This window comes from Copidosoma floridanum, unplaced genomic scaffold (genome assembly GCF_036245765.1).
Source record: "Copidosoma floridanum isolate Cflo_tuat_1 unplaced genomic scaffold, Cflo_Japanese_pri ptg000002l, whole genome shotgun sequence".
Classification (NCBI taxonomy): Eukaryota; Metazoa; Arthropoda; class Insecta; order Hymenoptera; family Encyrtidae; genus Copidosoma; species Copidosoma floridanum.
This window is the reverse complement of record NW_028321879.1, coordinates 296,539-321,567: the sequence shown is the minus strand read 5'-3', so window position 1 is coordinate 321,567 and position 25,029 is coordinate 296,539. Positions and strand designations below refer to the sequence as shown.

The window sequence follows — 25,029 nt, the reverse complement described above, 5'->3', positions numbered from 1 at the left end:
GAAAAACAAAAGAAACGTGGTGTGAGGCTTGTGAACTCAACGATTATTCATTTTCCCTCGGCGCAGCTTTCAAACAAAATTTCATTCTTTCCTTTTTTTTTATTCATCTTTTTTTTTTCAATATCAAACGTTGCGACGTCGTACGTGTGAACGCTACTGATCCTTCAGCAGGTTCACCCACGAAAACCTTGTTGCGACTTTTACTTCCTCTAAATGATTATGTTTGGTCATTTTTCCAGCGCAATCGACAACGCAACGAGTGCGTTGCTGCGCGCCAGTCTAAGGACCTCACTAAATCATCTAATCGGTAGTAGCGCTTACTGTATCAATGCGAGCTTATGACTCGCGCTTGCTGGGAATTCCTCGTTCATGAAGAAAAATTGCAAGCCCCAATTCCTAGCACGAAGAAGGTTCAGTGGGTTACCTAGGCTTTTCGGCTAAAAAAGACACGCTTTTTCCTTTAGTTGAGCGCGCGTGCGGCCCAGAACACCTAAGGGCATCACAGACCTGTTATAGCTTAATCTCGTGCGGCTAGACGCCGTCTGTCCCTCTAAAAAGATTTTTGTGTACGTCGTTAGTAAAAATTAAAAACTACTGCCAGCCCAACGTGACATCAACAGATTAGATACCCTCAGTCATCGCACTAAGCATGCATAAGACAAGCATATGACTACTGGGAGGATTATCTAGGAAGTTTCGTTAATCAAAATTAAATTTAATGCACACAACTTGAAGGGGCCTAAGGACAATAACGTTCCATTGCCCGGCTTGTCGTTGAATTGCGCTATCTTGCATGGTTGCGAAATACGCCGAGGAACGTGTTAGAAAACATGATTTTATCCTGAAAGGATCCAATCAAGAATTTGACGACGAGTCCACGACGCATCCAACACTTGGAGCTTAAATCTTCAGCTCTCGTCGTTAAAAACGAGGGTGAATTTTTTTTCTTTCAAATTCCGGTCGACCATCGCTAATAAGCGTCAACAACGTCCCAAACGCTGCGTTGCCTTACCGGGGTAATATAAGCCAAGGGTCTCAGAACTTCCGGAAAAGATGACAAAGACCGTTCGTTATTCGTTGTTGATGACGCCTCGCTACGGACCGCGGCACTTTTTTCATTCAAACGACCCAGTAAATAAACAACACTGATTTGGCTTGGCAAGCTTACAGGTTTCGTAATAAAACTCGTAACAGAAACACGTGAATTTAGCATTCTAGTGTTAACAGTCTCGTGTAAAAGTTGCGTGTTAACAAATACCAGACGATATGGTCACTCATGCTAGGCCAGGGCTTACTGCATTAGTACACGTACAGAAAATACAAGTTGTATTCTCGCATGGTATCGAGTGAGTCAATAATCAGTTAACATACCATCGACAAGCTACGAGCCACGACGACGGTGCATGCAAAGCCAGAGTCGCGATCCGCATTAAGGGCCATTCAATTGAAGACGCTGACCTGCAGAAATGCTGTTAATTTAAGCTCGGCTTGACAAGCGAACCATCTCACTAGTGCCGAGGCGTCCTCGGACGCAGTAAAGAAAAGTTCCATAAAACATGCAATCAAGCGAGGCGAAGGTTCCCAATAACAATGACGCGCATTGCTTCCAGATCGACGAAGCGTAAAATTTTACAAGTTCGCGACGCTCATTGCTTACGAAACAACGCGTATTGCTTTCGCGTTACGGCTAAGCGCCAATAGTCACTCGTTTGTCAGTCACCGCCACGCGGATTGCTCTTTTGACAAAGGCATTGCCCTTAAAACATACATAACCTCAAGAGGTCGATGCGCGAGTTTGCCAAGCAGACCTCCAACAATCTAATGAGGCCCGAATAGCGGTACGGGAATAATCGTTGATGAAGTCGGGAATGCGCATTTCGGCTTTTGCGTTCCGAGGCAGTGACTCCAAATTCTCATGGGTCCCCCCCCCCCACAACGGTGCTACGATGCTCGCGTAACAACACGCCCTCAAAGCAGGCCCAACACGGTCCGATCAATGTAAATGACCGTTTTATTTTAAAGAAATTTTGTATGCGCCTTATACGTACCAGCTATAAATAAGGAGCATACCAGTCGTTCAACAGATACTCGTAAAAACACGCAGATCGAAGGAAGCAGTCGAAGAGAGACCTCATACGATACATAAATTCGATGGAAGGGGCGTTAGTAAATCAAGCATAACCCTTGATGCTCTCACGGCAACTTTTTTTTTTCACGGAACAATCAAGTCACAATTAGTCACGGTTTGAACCAGCCAAAAAACTAGTCAGTTCGTAATCCCGGCGCGCACATTGCAAGTTTTCCTGAGTTAGTCCCGGCATATCTAAGGGATTCCTGCGCGCCTGACCATCGAAGCACACGTGCGACGTAGCAAGGTTCAATCGAGCTTGCTTATCAATCATACCAAAGAATTCTGGGACAAAGTCGTCGTTCGTTAAATAAGACGGCGAGCAAGACGTTCAAAGTGACGAGTGCCTGCGGTATTTGAGTGACAGCGATAGTTTTTGCCCCCATGTCCGTAATACAGGCATTGCAGTCAAAAGACTAAGCACGACACACAGCCCCCTAAGCAAGCCAGCAAGCAAGCAAGTAAACAAGCCAGACAATCAAGTAGCGATCATCGCAAATGATGCATCACAAGTCTAAGCAATACATTGCTTCTCAAGCATACCCTCTCATGGCAGTTAAAAAAAATTAGGCAGACCATAGGTTAAAGATAAAATAAATTTTCGTATCGATAAATTGAGTACTAACTGTCTCGCGCGTGTTGCTTCCGCCACCGCTATCCACCACCATCGCACACGAGCATACCACCCACCTGCCCCAAAAGACCGCCGACATTTTTCAAAGTCCAACAGCGCGCATTGCTTCTATCTTTGGCATCCTTAATTTCATTTTATTCTTGTTTTTCCTTTTCTTGGATTATTTTCTTTTTCTTTCCCTCTTTTTTCACCTTTTTTACACAGCACGCGCATTGCTTTTTACTGTCGTTCCAATTCCTCTCATTTTCATTTTCCCTACACTTTTCTTTCTTCTTTTTCTCTTTATTCGTTGTCCATCGTTTCTCTTATTCTTTTTCGTTGTCTTTATTGTCGTTGGTTTTATTTTTCTTTTTCTTCTCTTTCTTTTCCCATGGGGTCTTGTTTAACCGACAAGACAAATCCCCAAGCCAAGGGCTGAGTCTCAACAGGTCGCAGCCTGGTAACTGCTTTACCGAGTACAACACCCCGCCAGGTACCTGAGTCATCTACAGACGATTCCGAGTCTCGACATCAAACTTGATTTAAAAAACCCATGGTCGACCGTCAGACGTTAACCCCTGACTCGTTTGGTGAGATCCCGAGGCTGGCGGCAAATTTTATGAACGTCGTACGGCAGTTTCGGCCAGTGCGATAATCTGGCCTCCCAAAGAAAACCAGATCACCTAGTAATAATAAGTGTCACATTGTTTTGAGTCTTTCGATTTACGAGACTCCTAAATATATCGTTGCCACCTTTGACTAGAAAAGATACAACCTAAGAGGCGTTCAGGCATAATCCCACAGATGCTAGCTTCGCACCACCGGCCGCTTGTCCAAGTGCGTGAACCAAATGTCCGAACCTGCGGTTCCTCTCGTAATAAGCATGATTACTATCGCAACGACAAAGTCATAAGTAGAGTTAAACTAACCTGACTTACGATTGTCTAAACCCAGCTCACATTTTCTGTTGGCGGTTGAACAATCCAACGCTTGGCGAATTCTGCTTCGCAATGATAGGAAAAGCCAACATCAAAGGATCAAAAAGCGACGTCGCTATGAACACTTGGCCGCCACAAGCCAGTTTTACCTGTGGTAACTTTTCTGACACCTCTTTCTGAAAACTCTTCAAGTGAAAAGGACCGATAGGCCGTGCTTTTGCAGTCTCTATGCGTACTGAACATCGAGATCAAGCCAGTATTTGCCCTTTTGCTCTACGTTAGGTTTCTGTCCTCGCTGAGCTGGCCTTAGGACACTTGCATTTTTTTTTGACAGACGTACCGCCACAGTCAAACTCTCCGCCTGTCAGTGTTCTCGAATCGGATCACACGGGAGCATAAACGGCGATTCGACTAGAGCTTTCCGCCCGCGCGCTGTTTCCTTGCGAGAACAAACGAAACGAACGAAAAGACATCTAGCTTCACGCCACTCTCACACGCTTGGCTCTAGAATACCGTGACAGCCGGGGCCGAAGTTACCATGACCTGTTAGTACCGGTATACAGGCGTGGCTCGGCTCAGCCATTTGGAGTTGACCCTCGTTTTGACGTCTTTCGAAAATGAGTAAGTTACACATCCCTTCGAGTTTTCAAAATTTTGGCACTCAGCCTGCCAGTCAAGTTTTGCCTCGTGTTTGATCCCTTACTTCGGACTCGTTGTCAGGTCACCCAATCTAAGATAAGAAACGCTTTTCATTTCGTCCGTTTTTCAGTTCACGATTTTTTAACGCAACAACTCGACTAGCCGTGGTGTACTTATGGTGACACATACCTTTGCCTGACGCTTCTGCGCTTCAGGTCTTAAGCTGAGACAAGCTCAGCTCCGATCGCAATTGGACCTTTGTCCTTAATTGCCCTCAGAAGGGTCATTTTCTTTCTTATCTTGCAAAGGGCCCTGCTACTCTCGTTGGGGTTCATGCGAGGATCAGTCAGTTAAGCCTTGCGCTTTTTCACGCTTATTTGCCTCTTGCTCCTACTTATAATCACTAACAGATTCTTGTTCATCTGCTCTCATGTAAGCAAGAGTTGCACGAACTATCGGGTGCTTCACCAGAACAACCCACTGCCCCCAATTACAGTGTTCTTCATGCGCTTCGTTTTTCTAAAAGGATAAAGAGCCTGAGTTTCTCAAACAGGTGGTCAAGTACTAAATCCGGGTCTCCTTTAACGCATTATTCTCCTGCTCGCGCCTCAGCTGAAGTCGTTGAAGCATGAGATTTAATTACCGTCGTTAAGAGAAAACGGCACTCATTTTCTCTGGCTCAGGGTCACTCAGGCTTGCCACACCCGTGCCGTCATTTTTTAATGACTGCCCCCTGAGGATTCTAGAACAAGGACGCTTGCATCCAAGCCAGATTGTCCAGAGATAACCACTCCAGTTTACCTTTAGTCAATCAATTCTTTCAACTTCATCTTGACTTGGTAAAGCTAATTCTGATTTCGCCGCCATTGCGAGCCCCTTTACTGTTGGGACTCGTGGCGTTACCATTCAGCGTCACGTGGAGACATCAGGTTAGGCACTTACCAAAGCTACAACACAGAACATGCTTCTCAGTGGTATCGCTAAATCGCAGATAGGGACGAATTGAGGAAGGGCACACTATAAGTGGCACGTGTTGTTATCCGTATAGGCTTTCACACCCTTCTTACGGAGGCCTTTAAATTAATAACCCGCGACAAAGCAAAACATTGGCCACAGGAACGTGACTTGCAAAAATTCAGTGCCCATTGGCGTGCCACTTTCTTCTGCTACGTGAGACATGCAAAATGCATCCCCCCCGTAGCAGGTGTCTTTATATACCGGGACAGATGCTTTAGCCGCTCTCATCCGCCGCTATGAGGCCCAATCTGCCCCCCCAATGTACGAGAGGTGGACCTAGCCCCACGGGCTTTATTCGAGAGCGCACACGGAAAACCTCGAAAAGGCGCATCTGCTAGCTCCCACCTGGAGACTACACAAGAAGAAGACTTTTGCCATTTTACGAGCAAAGGCGCAACTCTTTGAGGCTGCCAAACGCAGTCTTTATTTACCCAGCTCTTAATTCTTGCTAGAGCATCTCCCGGGCATTCACGGGCCCAGCGGCATGCCACGCTGGCCCACGAGTGGGCAGTTAGGCAGCCACTGAATCTATCACGATTAGACGCCCGGAAGAGAACTCCTGCCGAGAGGCGAAACTTTTGGGGTGGCATATACCCGTAGTGCTTTCACAAGCTTAAAGCGTTAGCTTTCAGTTTGTGGCTTTTAACTTTTAACTTTCCAACTTTTAAATTTTAACTCATAGAGTTTATACCATTTTCTCTTTAAGCAGGCCAGCACAGAGTTTTATAAAAGCCGCGAACACCTCTGGCAAAGAGGCGAAGAATTTGGCTTTGTTTGGCTAGATAATTAAGCTTAGTTTTTGCATAAAGAACTTTCGAGGGATTTCTTTCAGACGACAGTTGAACAGTCATTGTTCAGATGTGTCCCTTCTGCCGCATGTATAGGTGTCACTATTCGCAAGCCCAAGCTCATTCAACTTTGCTTTAAAGCTTCTATGTCCTGTTAGCACCAGCACACTTTGACAATCGGGAACGAACCACCGTGCTTTCAGCCTCTGTCTAACGTCGCTGAAAAAAGCTTTCGTAGCCTGACCTCTAGTAGCAGACTTCCACCTACGTTGCCACATATTAAGTGCTTCTTCTCTCATTGCGATCTTCCGCGCTCTGGTCCAACCGGTCACATTAAGCGAACTAAAGAAAACGCTTTTGCCCTTTCGAAGGTTGTACAGAGCGATTTTGCTTTCTAGCAGAATTTTAACGGAGAGTGGGCCAGCTAAAACACATAGAGCCTCCGTTGACGTGGTTCGGTATGCGTGGGTAGCCGCCACCATGAAACTATGTTGTACACTCGACAGCACCCTAAGGTCATGTAACGGACATTTATCCGCCCACGCAACAGCCGCGTAGGCTACCGTAGGGGCGGAAACAGCTCGATGGATTTTCAACGTGGTGGCATTTTTCAGCCCCCATGACTTTCGAACAAGGTTTCTCATTTAATAGAACAGTGGGGTGACTTTGTTCCTGAGGCATTTGCAGTGTAAGTTAAAGCTCATGCCTTTGGCTATGTAAATACCCAAGTACTTCACTATTTTACAGACCTTGAGACTTTTGTTACATATTTTAATGACTGGGTTCCTCAGGGACGGGTTTGATTTCTGCTTTCGAATTTTGCTTGCTCTGTCCAGTCTGTCAGCACCGCGGCGTCCAACTGGCTTTCGAGCAACGGCATTAGCTTGCAGGTATATGCCTTCAGTTTTGCTTTTGGATATCTGGAGCTTATCGCTTTGGTTCGTATCCAGCACCCAGTCAACAACTTTATGGCTCTTGCTTTCAATTTTAGCCCGTGAGTTGCCTTTCATGATAGTGAGGAGGTCATCTGCATAAGCGATGAGTTTTACGTCAGCCGTGCTTTCAAGCTTCCGAAGCAGCGAATCGAAGGAAAGATTTTAGCAAATTGGTCCAAAGACTGACGCCTGTAGGCATCCCTTCGATACTGTCTTAGAAATGCGTTGATCAGACCATTTAATTTCAACTTTCCTGTTTTTAAAGTAGCTCATCATAAGCCTGTATTTATTTCTAGGGCAGCCCCTTTTCTTTACCGCTGAGAGGATCGCTTCGTGCTGCACATTGTCGAATGCTCCTTTTATATTGAAGAGAATCCCAAACGTGTATTGACTCTCAGAGTCATTTACAATCTTTCTAAGTTCAGGGATGGCATCTTCAGTGAAACACTTCGGTAGAAAGCCATTTTGGTGATATGATATGCCACTGGAGCCCAGAACAAGCTTGTTAATTCTTTCAACTATTAGATTTTTTAGGAGTTTGCCCAAGACAGGAAGAACGCAGATTGGCCTGTATGATCGCGGGTCCACGAGATCCTTGTCAAGACTTTTGAGAAAAAGTCTCAGCGTACCACGCTTCCACATATCCAGAAAAACTCCGTGCTCTAGGCACGCGCTTTATAATCTTTCAAAAATAAGCGGGATCGCCGAAAGTGCTCGTTTTACAACGACCACCTCGACATGATCCAGTTCCGGGGCGTTTTTGATCCTCATCCTTCTGGCCGCGCTCTTAACGTTTTTGAGAGAGAAGGCGGGCAAGTCTTTAGTGTTTGGGACCTCGCCCAAGTCTTCTCCCATTCGTCGTTATACGGAATGTGTGTGTCAAGCAGTACTTTTGCTGTCTCAGACATGCTAAGCGTGGCACCGCATGGGGTCTTCAAGGCGCTAAAAGCGGTTCAGAGTCTCACTTTGTTGGCCACCTGTTTGTATACGTATCTGAATACGTCCAGGTTATCAGTGTCAGTGACAAAGTCCCTCCAGCTTGTAGTGCGAGCCTCGCGGATCGCTGCCTTGTACGCTTCCAAACTGACCCTGTATTTGCACAGAGCACCCTAGCTGCGCACTGTCTTGAGCAGTCTGTATGCTTTCTTCAGTTTTGCTTTCAAACTAGTCAAACTGCTATTTCACCATGGATTTCGACGAGCTTCCAACTGACTCCTTGGCATCGCACTCTTGCAAAAGTAAGTGATGACCTCCGTTAAGGGGCTCGCAAAGATCTCTACATTACTAACCGCACTCAAACTGAGACTTCCAAGCCTTGCATTTGACTGTGCCTTGAGCTTTTCCTTAAACTTTTCCGAATCGGCTCGTTTTAAGTTAAACCTGCTGGTACTAGGTTGGGAGTCGCTCCGAGCTTGGCTCAGAGTCCCAATGCTATACGTTACAGCATTGCGGCCAATATTGCTAACCTATGACCTTTCCACTTGCCATTCATGTATTTGGCCACTTATATTTAAACTCGTCAGGGTGATATCGATGTACGATTTTTCTTTCGTAGTCTCAAAAGTTGGTTGCCCGGTTTTCGAGTTATGGACGCTTAGGTCGTGAGCTGCGATCAGGCATTTAACAAGTTAACTCTCATTATTTGAACCGCGGGGGCTGCAGATAGGGACAGAAGAAATCTCGTTAATCCATTTATGCACGTCACAAATTAGATGACGAGGCATTTGGCTATTTTTTTTTTTTTTTTTTAAATTAAAATTTTTTTCTACAATACGTATTAACATTATCTCGCTACTTTATGTTTATATATTTTACAAGAGATCCGTACTGAGTCTCACCCTTCTGATGATCTACCCGATGCCCTGTCTTTTTTTGCTTCCGGTGTACCGCTGAACCGATGTGACTTGATTAAACACGTTTCAACTTGCAACTGCTCCAACTAGGACCCTTGTTGATGTTATTAACAGATCCATTTTTTTCAGTATACCTAGGCAAATCAGGGAGTCTGCAGCTTGCTCACTTCAGATGCCTTCCCAACTTAAGGTCACCCCTAGGACACTGATATCCTTACATTTTTCCTCATTCTTGATCTTGTCCATTAACTCGTTGTTATTCTTGTAGTATGCCACCTTCTCTTTATTTTCTGCATCAAGGTTAACTTGCCCTGACATTACTTGCGCATGTAAAACTAACGTAGTTCTTCCAAGGGTGGCAACTAGGTCCGGTTTACGAAGACCTCAGATGTTGAATAGTTCGGTTCTTCTTTTACCTCATATTCGCATCGCATTAATCTAGCCCAGACATATTTTACCACTGCATCGTGCCTCTTAAACCTTATTCCATATGTTCTAAAGCACTGTTGCTTGATGTGATTGAGCGTCTCAATGTTTTGACATCCCGCTCAACAAAACCGATCCCGCCCTCTTCCCCTTCTAGTTTTCGATCGACTAGGCAAGGCATTTATCCTTGTTTTTTTTAACATCACAAAGTCGCGACCAGACAAAAATCTCGTACTATTTTTAATCCATTCGTGCTGTCCAAGAACTTTAGAGGATTTTTCGAGTGGCTTTTCATCATACGACTGATATAGGATCCTGGCCCATCTCTCATCAATCTGCCTATTGGTTTCCATAAACCTCACTACAGTGCCATCAGTGTCCTTCAATCTTAGCTTGTTCTATGCAATCTTGCAGTCAAGGTAGTCATTACCATCATTAGCACCTCTTCCCTGGATATATTGGGATTTTGTCAGATCCTCAAATCTATTTGCTTTTTCAAGTGGTGCTTTCCATCTGATTGGTGGGATTTCGAGTTCCCCATCTGACACATTAGCATGAAAGAATCCATTTGGGCAATTATGCGGAAGGTGTACCCAACCTTTTTGCCAGGATTCTATGGAACATCCTCTAAAACACCGACAAAACCGTTATGGGTCTGAACTCACCCGTCTCTTCCACATTCTTCGTTTTCGAAATCAGCACTGTTCTAGACAGGCAGAAATCACAAGGAATCTGTTCGCACCACATAAATATATTAAACAATCTCGTCAGCCACTCCCGGGACATCTCTTTTACCATTTTGACCCTTATTCCATCAGGACCCACTGCCGTTCTTGCAAAAGAAAAAAAACTCTTAACCTCACAAGAAGTAATTGGTTTCCATAATTAATGGACCTCAGCCTTTTTGTCCTTTAATTTTGGAGACTTAACCTTCTCGGTCGTCATAACACGTCTCCAAAAAGGCTCCATCACCTCTTGAGAAATTGCTGCGACTTAGTCGAGCTGATCATCCAGTACTCTCTTCACACACATACTAGGGATCTTTTACCACAAGTCTTGTACTCTAGCATAAGCAGCTCTCCTCCTTGCACGCCTATTCGTAGGCACTCGCTCGTCCTTCTGGGTGTCCCTGCCAGGATCGCAACTCGATGTTTCCTGGTGAAAATCTCCTTCAGCTTCACTCCCACCTCCAAGCAGATCTCTTTCTTCGTATGTCCAGATATCATTCAGCATATATAATTAATTTTTTCCACAGAGCGTTCTTCCGATTCTATGGGCTGGGCATGAAAAAAGTACTCCAGGAACATTTTCTCCTCAATATCTTCCGCATCTACCGTTTCAGTATTATCCGGCTCCACTTGAGTTACAAACTCATCAGTGCTTGATGAGTCCTTATCCTCTTCATTGACTTGGAGTCTTTCATAATCAAAAACATACTGCTTATAATCTGCACGCCTTCTTTGCCCCTTGACAGACTCGAGAGTTCTGTTCTGGAAAAACAGTTGCAACTTCTGATTGATGTTTATCCTCGTCGCCTCACCGGAGCCTATAAGCTCAGCCTCTTTCCTAGCAAACGTTTTTTTCTCTTCATCCGTCCATCTTTCTTTCCTAATATTGCCTCTCACTTCATTGAGGTTCCTTTCATAACACTAATCCTTACGCGCCCATCTCTCATAAAGTCCACGACCTCTAGAGGTCTTGAAACTTCTTTCACAGTCCTAGAATCGACAAGCAAATTCCTCCTCATCAGATATCTCACCAGTTGAATCAGCATTACTACTCGTTAACATGGTTCAGTCAGTGGACCGATGAGCTAGGTTCATACAAAGCCTGTTATAACTGCTTGCACCGACTGATACACCAACTTGGGCTGGTAACCCAAGCTAGCGGTGTTCCCGATCGCCGGCTACCAGATAAACTGGAAACCGTTGCCCGGCACTCACGACGTGGACGTAGGAACTTAAGCGTCTTAAGAGATTCATAGTTACTCCAGCCGTTTACCCCCGCTTGCTTAAATTTCTTCACAATGACATTCAGAGCATTGAGCAGAAATCACATTGCGTCATCACCCGCGAGGGCCATCGCAATGATTTGTTTTAATTAGACAGTCGGATTCCCCTGGTCCATGCCAGTTCTGTGCTGGGCGTTAAATGGCGGCTAAAGAGAACAAACGCAAGCGAAATCATCACGTGAGCCTCGCGGCGAGGAAAATCCGTGGGAAGCCAAGGCACGGTACCGAGATTGGCAACCCTCCACGACGAATTTACGATGAACACACCGCGAACGCGATGCACGCGCACATACCACCGCAAAATTAAACCTCGCCCAGGCCCGGCACGCCAGCCGCACACACTTCCTGACCTAGCCCGACATCCCCACTCCTCAGAGCCAATCCTTATTTCGGAGTTACGGATCCAATTTGACGACTTCCCTTACCTACATTATTTCATCGACTAGAGGCTCTTTACCTTAGAGACCTGCTGCGGATATGGGTACGAACCGGCGTGACAGCTTGACGTTGCCCTCTTCTAGATTTTCAAGGTCCGAGGGAAAGATCCGGATGCCGCCACAACTGCGGTGCTCTTCGCGTTCCAAACCCTATCTCCTTGCTGGAGGTTTCCAGGGAACTCGAATGCTTATGCAGAAAAATAAGCTATTTCTGGATCTCCCGTCAGTGTCTCCAGGTTAATTTAGGTTACCCCGACGAACACTCTTGCAAAAGCCCAAATTTTAGGCGGTTCCGCTGCCAAGTTCGAGAACAGGAACCGAATTCCCTTTTACCGGATGGTGGTGTGCTTTCAATTATTAAAAATAATAAATTTAAACACCATCATCGACATAGGACTTCTTCTAAGGCTTAGAATCAACTGTGTCGTGTGCAACGGCTGTTTACACGAAACCCTTCTCCACGTCAGTCCTCCAGGGCGTCGCTGGACTATTTGCTACTACCACCAGGATCTGCACTGACGGCCGCTCCAGGCAGGCTCACTCCCAGACTCTTCTGCGCACACCGCCACGACCCTCCTACTCGTCAGAGCTTCATGACATTGAAAAATTGCTTTTACATTGCCCCACTTGCAGCTGACGGCCGAGTATAGGCGCGACGCTTCAGCGCCATCCATTTTAAGGCTAGTTGCTTCGGCAGGTGAGTTGATTCACACTCCTTAGCGGATTCCGACTTCCATGGCCACCGTCCTGCTTTTATAAGCCACCAACGCCTTCCAACGTATCCCATAAGCATCGACTTTGGCGCCTTAACTCAGCGTTTAGTTCATCCCACAGCGCAGCAGTTCTGCATACCAAAAGTGGCCCACTTGGCACTCTGATTCTTTTTTTTGTATATAAATCTCATCGCTTAAATATTTAAGCAAGCCAGAGATCTAACCCATTAAAAGTTTGAGAATGAATTGAAGTCGTTTCGGCTGCAAAACCTCTAATTATTTGCTTTACCAGATGAAACTCGAAATTACGAGTGCCAGCTATCCCGAGAAAAACTTCGAAGGTAACAAGCTACTAAATAATTTGATAAGTCTTTCGCCCCTATACCCAGTTCTGACGATCAATTTGCACCTAAGAATCGCAACGGACTTCTATCAGGATTTCCCCTGACTTCGTCCTGACCAGGCATACTTCACCATCTTCCGTGTCCCAACGTGTACGCTCTTGGTAGGCCTCAGCTTGCAATAAGTACGAGTCGCCCCCGACGTGTGGATCCGCATATGTGACGTAAATCATCCTCCCTAGGTCGCGGAGCACGAAGCTCGCAAGCTGTCACTTTCATTGTGCCCTTAGGCTCAGTTACTTGTGTATAAAATAATATAAAACCTAATGCCTTGCGTGTATGTGAGACTTCTTGGTCCGTGTTTCAAGACGGGTCCTGAAAGTATCCAAAGCAAAAGCGTCGCTGACCGGTAATCTCAGTTGAAAAGCGCTAGGCTTTTTCGAGCCAGTTCGAGAACATTGGCGTTTAAAAGAGCAATCTTAATTAAAAGTTTTCAATACCGCCGGGCAGTTGATCAGGTAGAGGACACCGATGGTCTGCCGTGACGGTTTAGCACAACAGTCTACCGTACGGGCCATTGATTGACACCCTACGGGTCGCAACATCCTACTAGAAGAGATGTGAACGCTGGCGTCGTCGAACGTAACGCAGCGACAGCGTGCCCCGAACGCGCTAGATACCTAAGAGCACCGTACATTTGAGCATCGCAATCACACGCAAGCCATCAGCAACTAACGGTGAATCTCTACATTCGAACTTTTGAATTTCTTAGGTTTACCCCTGAACGGTTTCACGTACTTTTAAACTCTCCCTTCAAAGTTCTTTTCAACTTTCCCTCACGTTACTTGTTCGCTATCAGTCTCGTGGTCATATAAAGCCTTAGATAGAGCTTACCACCCGCTGAGAGCTGCACTCTCAAGCAACCCGACTCTAAGGAGAGGTTCTCCCACGGCGCGCTTCGGTCGCTACGGGCCTGGCACCCTCTGCGGCTAAGTGGCCTTGTTTAAGATGGACTTGGACGCAAAGCGACGTCACGGGATAATTGAACCCTCCCGAACAACACATTTTCCAACGGCGGAGCCGTGAGATTCAGTGCTGGGCTCTTTCCTGTTCGCTCTCCGCTACTTGGGAAATTTTTGTTTGTTTCTTTTCCTCCGCTCAACAATATGCTTAAATTCAGCGAGTATTTTCGCCTGCTCTGAGGTCGTCTTGATCAATTTTTCTTTGAACGATAAGAATTTTGTCTCAACAATGTGCTTTCTAAAATGAATTGAGAGAAAAAAAATTTTTTCACACACGTACAACGTTATAAAAAAATACAAAAAAAGAGAAATATAATAAAAAAATTGCATATCGACAAAATAGTGTTTTCTTTTTTTGTGTCTTTTTTTTCCTTTCTTTTCTATCTTTACTACTAAACGCTTAATTTTTTTGTTTTTCTTTAAGAACCGCGACGCAGAAATGTTTTCGACAATCGTACAGCTCGTCTAGTCCGCTCTTACTTTAACAGTGTTTAGATAAACAATTATTTAATAAGATCTTTAAGACTCGATCAAACAATGACCCAAAGAAGAGTTAGAAAAAAAATTAAAAAGAATGACAAATGATTTGAACGGCATTATCGTTGCCACTCCCACCAGTCAAATTTTAATTTCTCGTTTTTGACAATCTAATCTTTCATCTTTTTTTTTCTTAATAATCCTTTTCATTTTAAGCAACGCATTCATTTTCATACAAACGCTTAATTATTTCGCTCCAACACTTACGAAAAACTATCCGACGGGTCGTAAATAACGACACATCGGGATTCTCTTCGTGACCAGCAGTCTCTTCGTTTTCTTATCGAACGACCCTCAGCCAGACTTGTTCTAGAAAATATATCCAAGGACCACAATGTTCGTTTAAAGTGTCAATGTTCATGTGTCCTGCAGTTTACAAGTTGACGCACAATTTGCTGCGTTCTTCATCGACCCACAAGCCAAGTTTTTTACTGTTCAGGGTAATCAATTTATTTTCATTATTTTTTTTATTTTTTTTACATACACTTCATGTGTGATATTTTCTCGGTCAATTAAAATATTTTACATTCGAAAGACCGATAAAAAAGGCAACGGAGATTCAAGCTTTTTCGAATAAAACTTGCCCATCGGTTCTCCGTTGGGCCACCCCGCTGAATCCCATAAATGCAACACGAGCAGCAGGCATTAAGGCACACCACGAAATATGACGAAACTTTATAATAACGGGGGCAGTCTCTTATATTTTTTTATCTTGAGAACAAGGTGAAAGGGGCAAAAATAGCTACACTTATACAGTTCCTAATATTTTGCGACATTTATACGCAGAGTCTCGGCTCATCAAGCGTTAAATCATTTCAAAATGTCTGATAATAACGCATACGTACACGCTGTTTTCTCTGTATGCTCAAACATATCATTAAATTGAAGCGATTTTATGACCATCATATAACGACGTTCCCCCAGTTAAATCGAGGCTTTTAAGAAAATAACCGATGACTCGAGAAAAACAATTTCAGTCGAAATTCAAACTTCGTGATAAAACTCGTGACCAGAGCCTCAAGGTTGCCACGGCAAGACACTGGTTAATAAACAAAAAAAAAAAAATGACCCGTTGTGCACGCGCACCCTAAAATTTTTTGAAGGGTGCGAAAAGGCGAGCGTGGCCAGCCCGATCGTAAGACTGATCGATTCTAGAACAACGACGCTAGGCATTGGCGCACGCATCAAAACCTATGACCACCAATTCGTGACCGTAATTTTTTACAGCTTCTTGACAAAAGAGGAAAAAAAAGAAAACTTGGCGCAAGGCGCGTAATTGCAAGAATTATTTATTTTTTATTAGAGCAGCTTTCAAACAAAATTTCATCATTTTATTTTTTTTTTTCTTTTGCTTCATATTTCTTTTTTTAATATCAAACGTTGCGACGTCCTACATGCAAACGTTAATAATTCTTCCACAGGTTCACCTACGGAAACCTTGTTACGACTTTCACTTCCTCTAAATAATCAAGATTGGTCATCTTCTCAGCGCAATCAGCAATGCAACGAGTGCGTTGCTGCACCAGTCCGAAGACCTTACTAAATCATATAATCGGTAGTAGTGACGGGCGGTGTGTACAAAGAGCAGGGACGTAATCAACGTGAGCTTATGACTCGCGCTTACTGGGAATTTCTCATTTATAGGAAATAATTGCAAGCCCCAATCCCTAGCACGGAGAAGGTTGAGCGTGTCACCCAGGCCTTTCGGCCTAGGAGGACACGCTAATTTTTTCAGTGTAGTGCGCGTGGTACAGAACATCTAAGGGCATCACAGACCTGTTATTGCTCAATCTCGTGCGGCTAGACACCATCTGCCCCTCTAAGAAAATTTTTGTGTACGTCGGTAGTGAAAACAAAAAACTATTGCCAGCCCAGCACGACACTGACGGATTGGATAGCGTCAAACATCGCACAAAGCATGCAATGGAGCCTTCGCCTACAAGATACTAGAAGTAACGCCTATTAAGCAGGCTAGAGTCTCGTTCGTTATTGGAATCAACCAGACAAATTGCTCGACCAACTAAGAACGGCCATGCACCACCACCCACTGAATCAAGAAAGAGCTATCAATCAGTTAATCCTTCTGGTGTCTGGGCCTGGTAAGGTTTCGCATGTTAAGTCAAATAAAGCCGCAGGCTCCACTCTTAGTGGTGCCCTTCCGTCAATTCCTTTAAGTTTCAGCTTTGTTACCATACTTCCCCCGGAACCCAAAAGCTTTGGTTTCCCGGAAGCTGCCCGTCAAGTCATAAAATAAACATCAACAAATTGCTAGCTAGATTCGTTTATTAATAGAAGTAGGGCTGTATCTAATCGCCTAGAAATATCTAACTTTTGTTTCTGATTAATAAAAACATTTATGGCAAATGCTTTTGCTTCGGTCCATCTTGCGACGATCGAAAAATTTCACCTTTAACGACGCAATATGAATGCCCTAATCTATCTCTATTAATTATTACCTCGAAGATCCAAAAATCAACAAAATAGAACCAAGTTTTTATTCCTTTATTCCACGCACTGGTATTAAGGCGTCAACAAGCCTGCTTTAAGTACTCAACTTTGATCAAAGTAAATGTACTGGCCATTCTTCACACCCAAAAAACAAAATGGTGATAAAATCAAGCTAAGCCAATTTTGAGCACGCACGCAACGGGCCGATGCCAATGGCTGTCAATCCGCTAGGCCAACCCGTGCGAGACGCACACTCGAGCTCAGCCCACCGGTAGGAAGTCCCACAATCTTGTCAGTTAAATATCTTGAGCAATAAATTAACAGCGTGGCACTCAGATTCAACTACGAGCTTTTAACCCACAACAACTTTAATGTACGCTATATAAGCTGGAATTACCACGGCTGCTCGTACCAGACTTGCCCTACAATAGATTCTCGTTAAAGGATTTAAAGTGTACTTATTCCGATAACGGGGCCTCGGATAAATTCCGTATCGTTATTTTTTGTCACTACCTCCTCGTGCCGAAAATAAGTGATTTGTGCGCTGGCTCCCTTCCTTAGATGTGGTTGCCTTTTCTTAGGCTCCCATTCCAGAATCAAACCCTGATTCTTCATGACCCGTGACAACTATGATAAAGGCAGAACTCACCATCGACAGTTGATAAGTCAGACATTCGAAAGATGCATCGCCAGAACGAGGACCGTGCGATCAGCCAAAAGTTATTTATAGTCACTACAATTTTTCACGAAGGACAATAGAACGCGCGTAAACAAGTTTCTGCCACTAATTGGTTTTGATCTAATAAAAGCATCCCTTCCATCTTTGGTCAGGACTCTCGTTTGCATGTGTTAGCTCTAGAATTACCACAGTTATCCAAGTTAATGTAAGTACGATCTAAGGAACCCGTGACAACTATGGTAAATGCAGAACTTACCATCGACAGTTGATAAGTCAGATATTTAAAAGATGCATCGCCAATACGAGGACCGTGCGATCAGCCAAAAGTTATTAAGAGTCACCAAAAACTTTCACGAAGGACAAGAGAACGCACGTGAACAAGTTTCCGCCACTGATTGGTTTTGATCTAATACAAGCGTCCCTTCCATCTCTGGTCGGGACTCTAGTTTGCATGTGTTAGCTCTAGAATTACCACAGTTATCCAAGTTAATGTGGGTACGATCTAAGGAACCATAACTGATTTAATGAGCCATTCGCGATTTCACCTTAATTTGGCATGCACTTGAACATGCATGGCTTAATCTTTTAGACAAGCATATGACTTCTGGCTGGATCAACTAGGGAGCTTCGTTTGTCAAAATTAAATTTAAAGCACACAACTCGGACTGGCCTAAGGACAATGACGTCCCGTTGACCGGCTTGTCGTTGAATTGCGCTATCTTTCATGGTTGCGAAATACGCCGAGGAACGTGAAAAAAGACATGATTTTATACCGAAAGGATCCAATCTAGAATGTGACGACGAGTCCACGACGCATCTGACAATTGAAGCTTAAATCTTTAGCTCTCGTCGTTAAAAACAAGGGTGAATTTTTTTCTTCCAAATTCCGGTTGACCATCAGTAATGAGCGTCAACAACGGCAGAAACGCTGCATTGCCTTACCAAGGTGATTAAAGCCAAGGACCTTAGAACTTCCGGAAGAGGCGACAAAGACTGATTGTTATTCGTTGTTGACGACGCCTCGCTATGGACCGTGGCACTTTTGTTATTCGAACGGCCCGGTAAATCAACAATACCAGGTCTTAACAGCGATCTTCGAAGTGTTGTTATCAAACTTGAAGCAGGGCCACGTGAATTTATCATGAAAGTGTCATTAGTCTCTGGTGAGAGTTGCGTGTGAACGAATATCTGGCGATATGGCCGCTCACGCTACGTACCCTTAAAAAGTTGATGCGCACGCTTTTAAAGCAGACCTCCAACAAGAGGCTTTAATAGCGGTACGAGAATAATCGTTGATGGAGTCCGGAATGCGTATTTCAGCTTTTGCGTTCTAGAGCAGCCACCCCGAATTCTCATGCCCCCCCACCCCCCCTACGCAACCGTGCCGCAATGCTCGCGCAACAACACGCCCTCGAAGCAGACCCAACACTATCCAGTCAATGTAAATTACCGTTTTATTTCAAATAAATTTGGTATGTGCCTTATACGTACCAGCTATAAAGGAAGAGCACACCAGTCGATCGACAGAAACTCGTCAAAGTACGCAGACAAGGAGAAACATTCGAAAAGAGACCTTGTACAATTAAACGAAAGTTTAAAAGAAGGGGCGCTTTTGAATCAAGCTTTACCCTCGATGCCCTTACGGCAACTAACTTTTTTCACGGAACGATCGAATCACAGTCAGTCACGGTTCGAACCACCAAAAAAACCAGTAAGTCCGTAATCCCAGCACGCGCATTGCAGATTTTCTTGCCTTAGTCCCAGCATATCCAAGGGTTACCTCTGCGCCTGACCATCTAAGCACACGTGCGACGTAGCGGGGGCTTATTGCGCTTGCTTATCAAGCATACCAAAGGATTCCAGGACAAAGTCGTCATTCATTTAATAAGACGGCGAGCAAGACACCTGTAGTGACGAGTGCCTGCGGTATTAAAGTGACAGCGATAGTTTTCACCCCCATGTCCGTGATACGGGCATTGCAGTCAAAAGACTGAGCACGACACACCGTCCTACAAGCAAGCAAGCTAGCAAGCAAGCAAGCAATCAAGCAATTAGGCCAGACAATCAAGTAGCGATCATCGCAAATGATGCATCACAAGAACAAGTGGCATGGCGCATTGCTTCCCGAGCATACCTTTCCACAGCAGTTAAAGAGTATTAGGCAGACCAAAGGTTAAGAATTAAATAAATTATCGAATCGTTAAATTGAGTACCAACTGTCTTGCGCGTGTTGCTCCCATCGCCGCTACCTGCCACCATCACACACGAGCATACCACCCAACTGCCCTGAAAGACCGCCGAAATTTTTCAAAGTCCAACAGCGCGCATTGCTTCCATCGTCGGCATCCTTTATTCTATTTTATTTTTGTTTTTGCCTTTATTCGGTTATTTTTTGTTTGTCTTTCCCTTTTTTTTCTTCCCTTGTTACACGACACGCGCGTTGCTTTTTACTGTCATTCCAATTCCTCTCATTTTCTTTTTTACTACACTTCTCTATTTCCTTTTTCTCTTTATTTGTTGTCCATTGTCTATCTTATTCTTTTTCGTTATTATCGTTGTTGTTAATTTCTTGTTTTTCCTTTCTCTTCTCTTTCATTTCTCATGGGGCCTCGTCTAACCGACAAGACGAATCCCCAAGCCAAGGGCTGAGTCTCAACAGATCACAGCGTGGTAACTGCTCTACCGAGTACAGCACCCCGCCAGGTACCTAAGTCGTCTACAGACGATTCCGAGTCTCGACATCGAACTTGGTTTAAGAATCCCATGGTCGACCGTCTGACGTTAACCTCCTACTCACTCAATGAGATCCCAAGGCCAGCGGCAATTTTTTTTAACGTCGTATGGAAATTTGGGCCCGTGTGATAATTGGGCCTCCCAAAGAAAATCAGATCACCTAGTAATATTAAGTGTCACATTGTTTTAAGCCTTTCGACTCACAAGACTTATAAATGTATCGTTTCCACCTTTGACTAGAAAGGATACGGCCTTAGAGGCGGTAAGGCATAATCCCACGGATGGTAGCTTCGCACCACCGGCCGCTTAACCGAGTGCGTGAACCAAATGCCTGAACCTGCAGTTCCTGTCATACTGAGCAAAATTACTATTGCAACGTCAATGTCATCAGTAGGGTAAGACTAACCTGTCTCACGAAGGCCTTAACCCAGCTCACGTTCTCTGTTGGTGGGTGAACAATCTGATGCTTGGCAAATTCTGCTTCGCAGTGATAGGAAGAGCCGACATCTAAGAATTAAAAAGTGACGTCGCTATAAACGCTTGGCCACCTCAAGCCAGTTATCCCTCTTGTAACTTTATTGACACCTCTTACTGAAAACTCTTTAATTGAAAAGGATCGATAAGCCGTGCTATCGCAGTCTCTATGCGTACTGAACATCGAGATCAAGCCAGCTTTGGCGCTTTTGCTCTTCGCGAGATTTCTGTCCTTGCTGAGCTGCCCTTAGGACACCTTGACAGATGTACCGCCCTAGGCAAACTCCCCGCCTGGCAGTGTCCTCGATCTGGATTATGCGGGAGTATAAACGGCGATCCGACTAAAGCTCCCTGCCCGCGCGCTGTTTATTTGCGAGAACAAACGAAACGAACGAAAAGACATCTAGCTTCACGTCACTCTTACACGCTAGGCTCTAGAACACCGTGACAGCCGGGACGCAAGGTCCACGGCGCACGCGCTTCGCCTAACCGAGTAAGTAAAGAAACGATGAAAGAAGTGATATTTAAATTTCGGCGCTTGCGCGTCTCCCACTCATGCTACGCCTCTTATGTCTCCTTACAGTGCCAGACTAGAGTCAAGCTTAACAGGGTCTTCTTTTCCCGCTAATTTTTCCAAGCCCGTTTCTTTGGCAGTGGTTTCGCTAAATCGCAGATAGGGACGTGATTGTTACGCTCGCATGGTGACATTGCTGCAGCGGTTCCTAGGAGCATCCTTCCATACCCGCAATATATCATGTAACTTATCGAAACCAACGCAGGATTAGTACCAGCTTGAAAAAATCCCCCGATGAGAGAAAGATGTTGATGATAAATCTTAATTGAAGTAGGCTTTCCCTGTTGTCCTAGGGAACCGACCACTCAGTCACCTCGATGACACTTAACTGAGTGACCCCGAGTCGTTGCCCACGAGGAACCACGTGGAGGCGGATCCGCGGCTGCAAGCAGCTCACGCCGTGTCAGTCTATTTCTTTTTTTCTTATAGTCCTTTATCTCTTTAATAACCCTCTTAGTTTCTAACAGCCTTTAAAACTTCTTTACGTACACCTATAACACTTCTTGAAATCCTTTAGAAACCCCTTAGATACAGGATATGGGGCTCTGCAGTTGTATAGTGGACAGTACTATATAAACTTCAACATACTTTACACCACACAACATTAACAACGGATACACATCTCACACTCCAGTTATACTTCTTTTCTCTAACACAGTCGCTGTCGAGCGAAAAGTGAGAGCGGACGTCTTAGCTTTAGCTCTTATTACTTTTTTGTTTTTGTTTCTGCCGCTTTTCTGCCTCTGGGCAGTTTTTGTTTTCAGAAACGTTGCTCGCTCTAATTTTGCAACTGCCAGCGCACGGATTTTTTTTTCCTCCGCTGCAGATGCAAATCATCTTATGCCGTCCTGTTGGAGGTTGCCTACTTATTTTGACATTGTCAGTCACACTTTTTTGGGCATCGATCAGTGGAATTACACTTGCAGTGGCGAGCTTATTTTTACGCGTCGTGCCCTATAACCGCTTGCCAACCGTGACCTACCCCAGCATCGAATTTTTTATTGCAGCTGATTTTAATGCAGGCAGTAAGTGTTTATTTTATTATGGCATCATTTGTGCGAATTTATATAGCCACCCTGGCCGTCATTGCTTAGTACAAGGCGTTAGTAACACCACTCGCGACGTTTTATTTTCAATCTTTCTCACGCCTAAATTCACAAGCTTACGCTGTAAAACATCAAAATTACACCTGCTAATTGCTTAGCAACAGCTGTGTTTACTTTTGAACTTTACTTTTGATTCCGATAGTTCTTCAATCATATAGCGTTACACTCACCTTAGTGAGCTCTAGCCGTTATATATCTATGTTGAGATTTAATATACCGCTTACGTAATACTTACGCAACTACATTTACATTCGAACATCTGCTTTGTTTTTGATTCTTGACTTTGCTGTACAAGCTATATTGCTATTTATAACATCTGTATTTATAGGATTAGCTTCTGTGATGACTGTTTTCATTGCTCTGGCCATAATCTATATACTCTAGTCACGTTACATCTAGTTCGTCTACTTATTTGAATTAAATTACATTATCACACAATACTAGAAAAAAAAAAAAAAAAAAAACTTGATTTTTTATCACCAGCTCGAATTGCAGTATGGCACGAAAAATTTCAGTCAATTTTCTTAAACTACTTTGTTATGCGTAAATCCTGTATTATTTGTTGACGTACGAATTTTTCAATTAATAATAACTCATTGGCTTATGAAGTTCACTGCACGGACTGCGCAAAACCTTTCCATAAACGCTGCGTTCACCCGAGTTGGTTCATTAATAAGACAATCGTTTTCTGTTGCTGTTCGTTGGTACCAAGACTGTTAAACACGCCACTGCTTAATTGTACCACTCTTCCAATTTCCTCTTCCCTCAGCAATAGATTCACTTTGACCCCCAAATTACCCACCCTGTCCAAAAAACGCTCCCTCTCTCCTTCCGATTCTACTCCACCCCGACTAACCAAACTCGCCAAAACGCAAACGACCACTAATTGTGCAAGCGATATGGGGGATACTAAACCAACATTGCGAGATATTTTAACATCACTGGATGATTTTCGTGCTGAGCATAAAAAGGATATGGGCGGCCTCCATGCATCTATTAAGCAGTAGTGTGAGGAGGTGGCAACACTTAAGTCAATTGTCAATGCTCAAGCATCTCAGTCCCTACTGGTACACTGCCGAATTTCTCATCACGAACATCCCGGCCGCTGTCATTGCATTGGATGCAGATGTCGTCAATCGTGTGTTGGAGACCATTGGCTCGTCTGACCTGCTGCCATTTGTTACATCGGTCAAGCCTTGGATTCCGCACAAAAAGGACGCCACAAATTTGACCATACTTGCGGCGTCTCGTGGTATCGTGGCCGAGGCTGTTTCGGTGAAGGTTCGTAATCAAATAGTGGGTAAATCTAGCAAGCTGGCCAGGCTCACCTCAAATGACATCTTTGGCACTGGTGCAGATCGCCTCATTTATCTGCAACCTTTATTGCCGCCTCAGGTCTACTCGTTATGGAGATCGGCTGTCAAAGCCTGAAAAACACTTAAGTACGCTTTCCCTGTTCTTCGTAATCTTACCGTCTGTATGCGAGTGGAACGTGATTCCCCGCTTATACTTATCTATTCTGTCGCAGATCTATCGGCTCTCGAACCAAATAGATCACCCGCCCAGCAATGACGCTAGTTCCATGTAGTACCTTCAATATCTTCTAAAAATTCTTTCAAAATAGGACACGTAAATATAAATAGTCTAAAACAAAATTTCAATGAATTAGAGCTAAAGTGCTATAATGAAAGATTCGATGCACTCGCTCTTACGGAAACTTGGCTCACTGAGCATGACGATGATGCCATACTAAATTTTAATGATTACACATTATACAAATGATCGTAGTGGTAAAGAGGGGGGAGGCGTGGGTCTATACATTCGGAACTCATATAAGGTTAAAATTCTTAATAGATCTGATCCTCAGTATGACAGTAGGCCTGAATTTTTCATTGCTGAATTGACCTGGTCGGGTAATACCTTGCTAGTTGCAGTTGTATATAGGCCCCCAAACACGGCAGTTCTCACTCAGTTTTTCGAAATTTCATCACAGTTTTTACCAAAGTATAATCATATAGTTATCACCGGTGATTTAAATGCCAATATGCTTACAGTAAACCCTGCTTCCACGTCCATAAATAACTACGTCGACACTCTTTCTCTTTCATTAGTACACTCGGAACCCACACATCACACTTTTTATAGAGATCGCCCTACACACACTTGGATTGACCTGTTTATAGTTAGCTCTCTTTCATTTATCAAGTCTTACCACAAGTCACAGACACCTTTTACATCCGGCCATGATTTCATCACTCTTAATCTGAAATTCGATAAGCCTCCACTAACAGTCACCAAATTTAGTACCCGGAATTTTTCACAAATAAATATAGATATTTTTAAACGACATGTCTCTAATAGTTTACGCTGTATTGATTTAGCCTCCAATAGAGTGAGCCTGAGCAATATTGTCGGTGACTTCACTAGGGTCCTTGTGTCCTCTTTCGATGCGGTTGCTCCTCTTACAACTGTAGCCTTAAAATCAACTTTTAAACCATGGATAGACCCTTCGATCCGAGGATTCATGAGGACCCGTGATGCTGCCTTTAAGCAAGCTTTTCGTACTGGCTGTAGCGCTGATTACAAGGTTTTTAAACAGAAACGCCGTATAGCCCAA

General features: G+C 44.2%; 4 pseudogenes; all 4 read right to left on the bottom strand.

Annotated features, from left to right (window-relative positions):
- Window positions 1-3,156: 3,156 nt before the first annotated feature.
- LOC149375935 (large subunit ribosomal RNA) lies at window positions 3,157-14,046 on the bottom strand (annotated as a pseudogene).
- Window positions 14,047-14,686: 640 nt separating this feature from the next.
- LOC149375934 (5.8S ribosomal RNA) lies at window positions 14,687-14,841 on the bottom strand (annotated as a pseudogene).
- A 961-nt stretch (window positions 14,842-15,802) lies between these two features.
- LOC149375933 (small subunit ribosomal RNA) lies at window positions 15,803-18,149 on the bottom strand (annotated as a pseudogene).
- Window positions 18,150-20,152: 2,003 nt separating this feature from the next.
- Window positions 20,153-21,488, bottom strand: LOC149375932 (large subunit ribosomal RNA; annotated as a pseudogene).
- Window positions 21,489-25,029: the final 3,541 nt, after the last annotated feature.